Below are 8,595 nucleotides of genomic sequence, written 5' to 3'. Positions count from 1 at the left end.
CCTGGCATGACGGCTCATGCCTGTAATCCCAGCACTTTGGGAGGCTGAGGTGGGCAGATCACTTGAGTCTCAGGAGTTTGAGACCAGCCTGGGCAACATGGCTAAACTCCTATCTCTACCAAAAAAAAAGAAAAAAAATACCACACAGTTCAAAGTCACTAAATCATTAAATCCAGTACAAAAGAAATGGCTCCCATTTCCTGGATTGGCATCAGACATCCTACCAGCTGCAATTACATCATTTTTATCTATCGTCTGCTTTTCCTTTTGTGGGGGAGTAGGGGTGGTATCTTATAAATGGGTCAAAGAGACTTCAACCTCAAAACCAAGGAGAAATCCCTGCTTGTGGAGAAACACAGGAAATGACTCTTTCTCTGTGAAAGGCAGTCAGGAACTCTGCTCCAGTGATGAGGGCCACTGATGGTGTGGGAGAGTGATCACGAAGAGAATCTTCCTGGAGGTGGCACAAAGTCAGCAAGAGCCCAGGAAATCACACTCCTGAGATGGCTGCTGTCACCACCATCACCCTCTCTTCTGTCTCCCCTCGGTGCCATCAAATTGAGTGAGGAACAAGGGAAAGTAACTACATGTAGAAAACCAAAGTGAACAGGAATGTGGGTGGTGTGAACATAAAAGGAGAAACTAAAAATGATCAAAAGTTTCTCCTGCACTGTGGTGGAAATCTCTGATCCATTTCTTCATGTGTCTAACTTCCAAGGAGGGGGCTAACAGCACAGACATGGGACCAAAGGCCCATGTTGGCTCAGAGATCTAAACGGTGGGCCCCTCTGAGATGGTAACTGCAACCAAGGTGTCTGTGATGTCCTTGGTTACTCCACCTCCTGACCAGGGGTCTAGTTTGCCGTTGCTGAAAACGATGTCCATGTGTGAACTCATGTTTTTGCCTCCACACACAGTAGTGATCCAGGAGGGCCTTGGTCTCACACCCCACTGTTTAAAACAGTTATCAGAAAACTCCTTCAAGTTCCACGAGTGAAGTTCAAACAAAAAACGCTATAAAAAGTTAGATGCATAAGGATAGCTCACCACTGCACGTCACCCAGTCTTCAGAGATCCAGTCTTTCAAATGTCGAATGTCAGGAAGCCGTTGCAAACTACGTCCATATTTGAGAGTCGATTAATGGCATCTCAGGACCTACAGAGGTTCTCTGAATAATATGAACCACGTTTCCTAAAATCTGTAGTTACGATCTTCATAAATACACCACAAGATACCAAATCCTTAAACTGCCAGATAAGGGCAGAAGTTGCAAGAGCTCCAACTACCATATGAGGGTATTTCATTCTGAACTAGGCTGCAAGCATGCCACCATAGGGGCCCTAGAGGGCCATGACAGGGTGATTTTCAGCTCCTAGGACTGTTCTTTTCAAGTGTTTGATTAGCTCTGCAAAATCAGCCAGAGCTTGCTCTGATGTCAGGAGATCCAAGTGTCCAGAATCCTTGAATGGGTCATCACAGGGCAGGGACTCTCCGCAGTATCGCTGTTCCGCATACACCAACATAGCTTTCAGTTCCTCAGCCCCATCCCACATGAACCACGTATTATTGCGGAACCAGATGATGTCCCTGTCATATTTCTTCCAATATTTATCTGCTATTAGATACTGCTGTTAAAAAGTTTTCACAGCATGAAATCCAAAATGATCAATCCTCAGTTGGAAGTGGAGAACTGAGTTGTTCTCGGCAACAGCCGGGTGAGATGCGGGGTTGTCTGGCGAGCGCAGGCTGCCGAGAGTCCTTAAGGCTGGCTGGAGGGCTGTGGTGGTCCAGGGCGCCAGGAAAGCCAGGAGCAGGAGTAGGAGCAGGAGCAGGAGGGCTTGGTGGCCCATGGCTCAGGCTGGTGGCTGCGGTGCAGGTCTAAAGCCATGTTAAATCAATGTTTTCTCTATTTAAAAAGTAATTTTCTAGTTTTGAGGCTGAGTTTAAGAGCAGATCATTTTTCTCTGAGTAAGCCCTTAGACAACCAAGTATCACCAGATAAGAGTTAAACAAAAGTAAATTCAACAGCTGCCTTCCACCCAGAGCTGGGAGGGAGTGGACAGCCCCTAGACTGGGGAGAATATAGGGCAGCTTTATGGAAAGCGGGGCTGGGAAATGTCAGACGGCTTGGGCTATTCTAACAAAATACCACAGACTGAGTGGCTTTAACAACGGAAATTTATTTCTCATAGTTCTAGAGGCCGGAAGTCCAAGATCAAGGTTCTGGCTGATGTGGTTCCTGGAGAGGGACCGCTTCCTGGCTTGCAGATGGCCACCATCTCACTCTGTCCCCGCATGCAGGGGACGGGGATCTGGTGTCTCTTACTCTTCTTATAAGAACACTAATACCATCCTCATGACCTCATCTAAACCTAATTGTCTCCCAAAGGCCCCACCTCCTAATATTATCCCATTGGGAATTAGCATTTCAACATATAAATTTGAGGGGGATACAAACATTTAGTCTATAGCAAGGGAGAATTCCACCAGCAGATGTTGGGCAGTGCACAGAAGTAGTCCAGGCTGGGCTAGGCGTGGTGGCTCATGCCTGTAATCCCAGCACTTTGGGAGGCTGAGGCTGGTGGATCACCTGAGATCAGGAGTTCAAGACCAGTCTGGCCAACATGGTGAAACCCCATCTCTATTAAAAATACAAAAAATTAGCCGGGTATGGTGATGGGCACTTGTAATTCCAGCTATTCTGGAGACTGAGGCAGGAGAATCACTTGAGCCCGGGAGATAAAGGTTGCAGTAAGCCAAGATTGTGCCATTGCACTCCAGCCTGGGCAACAAGAGCAAAACTCCATCTCAAAAAAAAACAAAAAAGTCCAGGTTGGAAAGGCCCAAGGGCTGCTTCCTCTGTGAGTCTAGCTGGGAGCAGTCATGGCTGTGATGAGGAGAGGCTGGGCACTCAGGGCTGGCCCAAACATGCACACATAAACCACAGTCAGATTGCATGACTAACAGCCATTCACACGCCTTTAATTCAGACCTAGCATTGAACCTAAAATCAAACTACTGCACTATTACATGTTGCACCATCTTGTATACAAGGAGACTTCAAAAAGCTCAAGGAAAACTACAACTAACAGATTAAAATAAAAAATATAAACTTTCTCAATATAGGCTCCATCAAGTTCAAGACACTTTTGTAAGTGATATTAGCCATCTAGTCAACCCTCAGAGAACTGAGGGTCCTGGGAATTTAACCATGTCAATACTGTTATTTTTACATTTATTAACCGAAGAAAAATGAATGCCCTTTAAGAATTTTTTAAGATTAAGATATAAAAAAGAAGTCAATCAGGACTATAAGGTGGATGCCTAATGATTTCCCACTGAAACACTCACCAAATTACCCTTGTTTGATGAGAGGAATGAGCAGGAGCATTGTTACGATGGAGAAGGACTCTCTAGTGAAGCTTTCCTGGGCATTTTTCTACTAAAGCTTTAGCTAACTTTCTCAAAACACATTCAGAATAAGCATATACTATTGTTCTTTGGCCCTCCAGAAAGTCAACTAACAAAATACCTTGAGCATCCCAAAAGACTGTTGCCATGATCCTTGCTCCTGACTGGTCCACTGTTGCTTTGGCTGGATCACTTCCACTTCTTGGTAGCCAGTGCTTAGATTGTGCTTTGTCTTCAGGATCATACTGTAAAGCCACATTCCATCTCCTGTTATAATTGTTACAATTCTTCAAGAAATGCTTCAGGATCTTGATCCCCTTGTTTAAAATTTTCATTGAAAACTCTGCTTTTGTCTGTAGCTGATTTGGGTGCAACAGTTTCAGCAGCCATCAAGTGGAAAGTTTGCTCAAGTTTAATTTTTCAGTCAGAATTATGTAAGCTGAACCAATTGAGATGTGTATGGTGTTGGATATTTTTTCTGTTGTTAATCATTGGTCCTCCTCAATTAGGGCACGGATAAGATGAATTTTTTCCTCAAAAATTGATGTGGATGGTCTGCTGCTGTGGGCTTCATCTTCCATATCATCTTGTTCCTTCTTAAAATGAGCTATCTGTTCATAAACTGCTGACTTCTTCAGAGTATCATTCCTATAAGGTTTTCATAAAGCATCAATGATTTCACTGTTCTTCCTACCCAAGAATCACCATAAATTTGATGTTTGTTCTTGCTTCAGTTTTAGCAGAATTCATGTTGCTCTGATAGGGGTTCTTTTCAAAATGATGAAACCATTCTTAGTGCCTCAAACTAGATCCCATTCAGACATGTTATAACAAGTTAGTACGAGTTTATTTTGGTGCAAAAAATGGAAACCATAGTTTCGATTTCCATTTCCAATGCATAGTTCTTTCATCATATGCATTTTCCATGAACTTTTTGAAGACCCCTCATATAACTTGTGGCCTACAGTTAAGTTGAGCCACTTTAAGGGCTAGTCTCAAGACCAAAAGGAAGAAGTCGTGAAATAAGGCAACATTTGATTGGATACTCAGGACTCACAAGGGGAATTTCCCTGGCATCCCCTTTGTCGTAGTAAAAATAGCAAAATATAAGACAGCGCTAATTACTGTAACATGCTAATGTATATTTGATGATAGACAAACATCGCGATTTTAAAAGGGTGACATAGAATATAAGATTTGTTTCCTTTCTCCTAGAAGATTGCAGACCCAAAAATAAAATTTTAAAAAGTGCTCTGGAAGAGTTCTTCGAATTCAAGAATAGCTTTCATGATCACATATTTAAAATATTTATTGACCACGTACTATGTTCTGGACCCTGTGGTAGTTTCTGAGGTTACGTCATTGAACAAGACAGACATTATCTCTAGTTTCACCATGCATAATCTAGTGGAGAAGGCACCAACACTTGCACAATTAATGCTGTCATACAAGTGCTACAAAGGAGAATGTGACTGCTATGAGACTGAAATTGTCTTCATTCGTTTAGTGTTGCTATAACAGAATATGGACGTTGTCTTAAGTCTGTTTAGTATTGCTATAACAGACTACCCGGGGCTGAGTAATTTATAAAGAAGAGAGATTTATTTGGTTCACAGTTGCGGTGGCTGGAAAGCCAAAGGGCTTGGCGCTGGCATCTGCTCGGCTTCTGGTGAGGCTTGTGTTGCATCACAGCATGGAAAAGAAGCAGAAGGGGAAGTAGGCATGTGCAGAGAGACAAAGCAAGAGAAGCAACATGGCTTTGTAACAACCTATTCTTGCAAGAACTAATCCATTCCTGAGAGAATTCACCTAACCTCTGGAGAAAGACATCAATTCCTCTTAATGACTTAGTCACCTCTTAAAGGCACCATCTCCCAACATTCTGACATTGGCAATTACATTTCAGCATGAGTTTTGCTGGGGACTCTCAAACCATAGCAAACATCATGGGGTCCTATCTAAATGGGAATGTGGTGTAGGAGTAGGGAATCAGAGATAATTTTTTAAATAAGTGATTTAATGGAGATTTGAAGGCTAAAGAAATGTTATTTCAATATAGAGAAGAATAAAGAAGGATACTGGGGAGCAGAGGAAGCAACAAGGGCAAAGGCCCATGGGCAAGGAGTGAAAGAATGCCCAAGAGGCTGGAATGGCAGGAACATAAGCTAACTGGGGAAGAACTAGATTACCCAGGGTCTTAGAGGCCAAGTTAAAGATTTTGTTCCCATCCTGGATGCAATAGAAAGTGCGCCCACTGGAGTGTTTGAAGCAGGGGGAGTGATACTTGTTAGGAATAACGCTTAAAATCTTAAGGAAATTGAACACTCGAACAAAGGATTTTTAGCAAAGCGATTTTACTTTTGCGTAGAGGGGTGCCTCTTTGGCCAGTTGCCATGAGAGCACACTTGAACAAAGTGGCACGAGCACCTTTATTTTTGACACAAGTCTTGCCCCTGTACCCTTTCCCCATTGGCCGGGGTCGGGTTGTATAATTTAAACTAATTTCGGTGGGCTAAACATTTGATTTTTTTTATAGACAGGGTGGGCACGTAAAAGAAAGTGGAGATGAAGGGGAAAAGGAGTGTCTGTAATGAGCTAGAAAGTTAGTCTTTTTTTTAAATAAGGAAAGGAATGCGAGCTGGTATTGATAACTCCTGGTATTGCAGCATGCTTGGGCATTTAACAAAGGCTAAAAGGAAGAAAGGAGAAAAAGAAGAGGGGGTACTATGAATTAAAGAATAAAATATTGATCAGATTATTTGAAGAGAAACCTCATCATATCCCACATACTGAAAGGCAAGAATGAATATGAGGAAAGTCGTCAGGAGGCAAGAGACAACAGGGGCCTGGACTGGGGTGCTTGGTCATGAAGATGGACAGAAAGAGATGGACTCGTGGTATGTTTTGAATATATAATCAACAGGACTTAGTAAAGACTTGGACATGGGACATGAAGAAGGTGTCAAAGATGACTCTCAATGTGGTGTTCAACTTGAGCAACTCTACCGATATTGACCATTTACCACAGGGGCTTTGGAGGAAGGGTGAATTTGGAGGGGAAGTGGTGAGTCCAGTTAGAATTCCAAGAATGACTTTGGACAAAAAGGAGAGGTCTGATTTGAAGGTACACATTTGGGAATCAAATTAATAGGATCCACTAAGGAGAGAGCACAGAGAAATAGAAAGCCCAGGACTGCACCCTGAAGAATGCCAGGATCTATAGGTTGGGTCGGGGAGGATGAGGCAGCAAAGGAAGCTGAGTAGTGGTCACCGAAACAGGAGAGAAACTAGGAGAAAAGGATGCCTGTGGCAAGTGATGGAAGAGAATATTTTAGGAAGTTGATGATCAACACTATTGAATGTGGCCGCCAAGTTGAGAGGGACCAAGATGTCTGTTGTTGTTAGCAATTCCCATGCCCTTCCTTGGGTGAGGCAGATTTTCTGGGTTGTGAGATAGAAGATAGGATGCAGTGGGTTGAAATATAACTGGAAAGTGAGAAAATGTGACTTTAATGGGGAGAAGAAGTATGGTGTGGAGCTGGAGACAATGGGGCATGAAGGAAGGATACTAAAGATGGAAGCGACTTGATTGGGTTTCCACTGCTGATTAGAAGGATCTATTATTTGATAGAAGGAGATTCAAGATTGCTCCACTGGGAAGGTCAAATGGGATGGATTTAGAGCCATCTCTTAAAGGCACCATCTTCCTGGGTTTAGAGCCCAGGAGTGAAAGGCTGACTGGACATTCTGTACTGGGGGAATGTGGTGGGGAGGTGGGTGGGAGTTGTTGACTGTTGACTTCTCAGTAGGGTAATCTGGCTGGGCCATGTGCTGGGGAACCCCTGACATCAGTACTTTCAGGTTTCTCTTCCTGGGCCATCTGATTCCCCTGAGGGGAAGCTTCCAGCATCTTGCCTAGAGGGAGAAGATACGCCTGCCTACATTCTGAGAGCTGAGTGAGAGGAGAGGCTGCCCACCACAGCTTCCAGCAGACATAACTCATTTCATTCTCTCGTGCTTTTAGGAGCCTTACCTTCCATTGTGCCTAATGTTCTCAGTCCTGAGAATCTCTGCTTTCTCCACAGACTGCATCTCCAGTCTCCTGATGGGGTTGGGGAGAGGCAGTGGTGGAGTGGGGCTGGGGAAACTGCAGAGCCAATTGCTTTACCTTCACTTCCAGAAGTGCCTTCTTGAGCTGTTTGCGCGTGCTATGTTGGAAATCACGTTAAGCTCAGCTTTCTGCACTGCCAGATTTGTTTTTCATCCGTTTTTCAACTTCCAGAACCTCCTTGTTCACTCTCCTGTTCCCTGCTGTTCTCTCTTTACTGTGATTTGGTAGGGCTTCAGGAGAGGTCAGAATTAGATGCAGGTGTTCAATCTGCCATCTTTATCCAGCAGTCAATGTCAAAGCCTGTTGACTGTGGAGGAATCTATAAGAAAGGAAAAGGCCCCAGTGTCCTGTCCCTTCTGATGCTGTGTGGATACCAACACCCCAAACAATGCCACCCACCCAGCTGTGTCAAACCAAACCAACCAAAACAATGAGCACACATAGATGGCAAACTGCAGGGTTTGCCAAGGCTCAGGCAATTCGTATTTGGAATTATTAATATACAGACCAAAGCCTTCAGCCCACTACATCGGCCACCAAAGACAAAATGAGATAAATTTAGGAACATGTTCGTCTTCCTACTATAATGATTAATAAAAGGCCCTTTAAGTTCAGAGAAATGATTTCTTCTTTTTTGACGCCCAAGAAGAAATTTCATTAAAAATATTAACAGAAATCCAAATAAAAGAGAAAAAGAACCTTATCATAATCCTATCTGCTCAACACGTCATTTGGTTTGATTTGGTTTGTTTTTTTCCAGGTTCTCAACCAGTTGTGGTCCATAGACATTCATAATTTGACAAAAAGGATCTATTTCTATGTCAACTCTGATTAGTTTGTGAAAGTGGGCTTTTCCCCAAATCCTTCCAGTGCCTAAGCTGGGCCCCTTTGGGAAGAGCATTAACTGTTTTGGGTCACTAGCACACAGAACAGTGCTTTAATTGTCTAAAACCAGGGATAAGAGTATAATCCCCTCCTTATAAGGCACCCCATGGTCAGGTGCTTAAGCACATGAAGGAGGCAGACACCGCTCTGGGGATGATTTGCAGGTTGGAGAGAACCTGGCTCCAGA

General features: G+C 43.5%; 1 pseudogene; it reads right to left on the bottom strand.

Moving 5' to 3' along the window:
- Window positions 1–1,014: 1,014 nt before the first annotated feature.
- Window positions 1,015–1,851, bottom strand: LOC129030733 (lysosomal Pro-X carboxypeptidase-like; annotated as a pseudogene).
- Window positions 1,852–8,595: the final 6,744 nt, after the last annotated feature.

This window comes from Pongo pygmaeus, chromosome 12, assembly GCF_028885625.2.
Source record: "Pongo pygmaeus isolate AG05252 chromosome 12, NHGRI_mPonPyg2-v2.0_pri, whole genome shotgun sequence".
Classification (NCBI taxonomy): Eukaryota; Metazoa; Chordata; class Mammalia; order Primates; family Hominidae; genus Pongo; species Pongo pygmaeus.
This window is presented reverse-complemented; position numbering and strand designations above follow the sequence as displayed.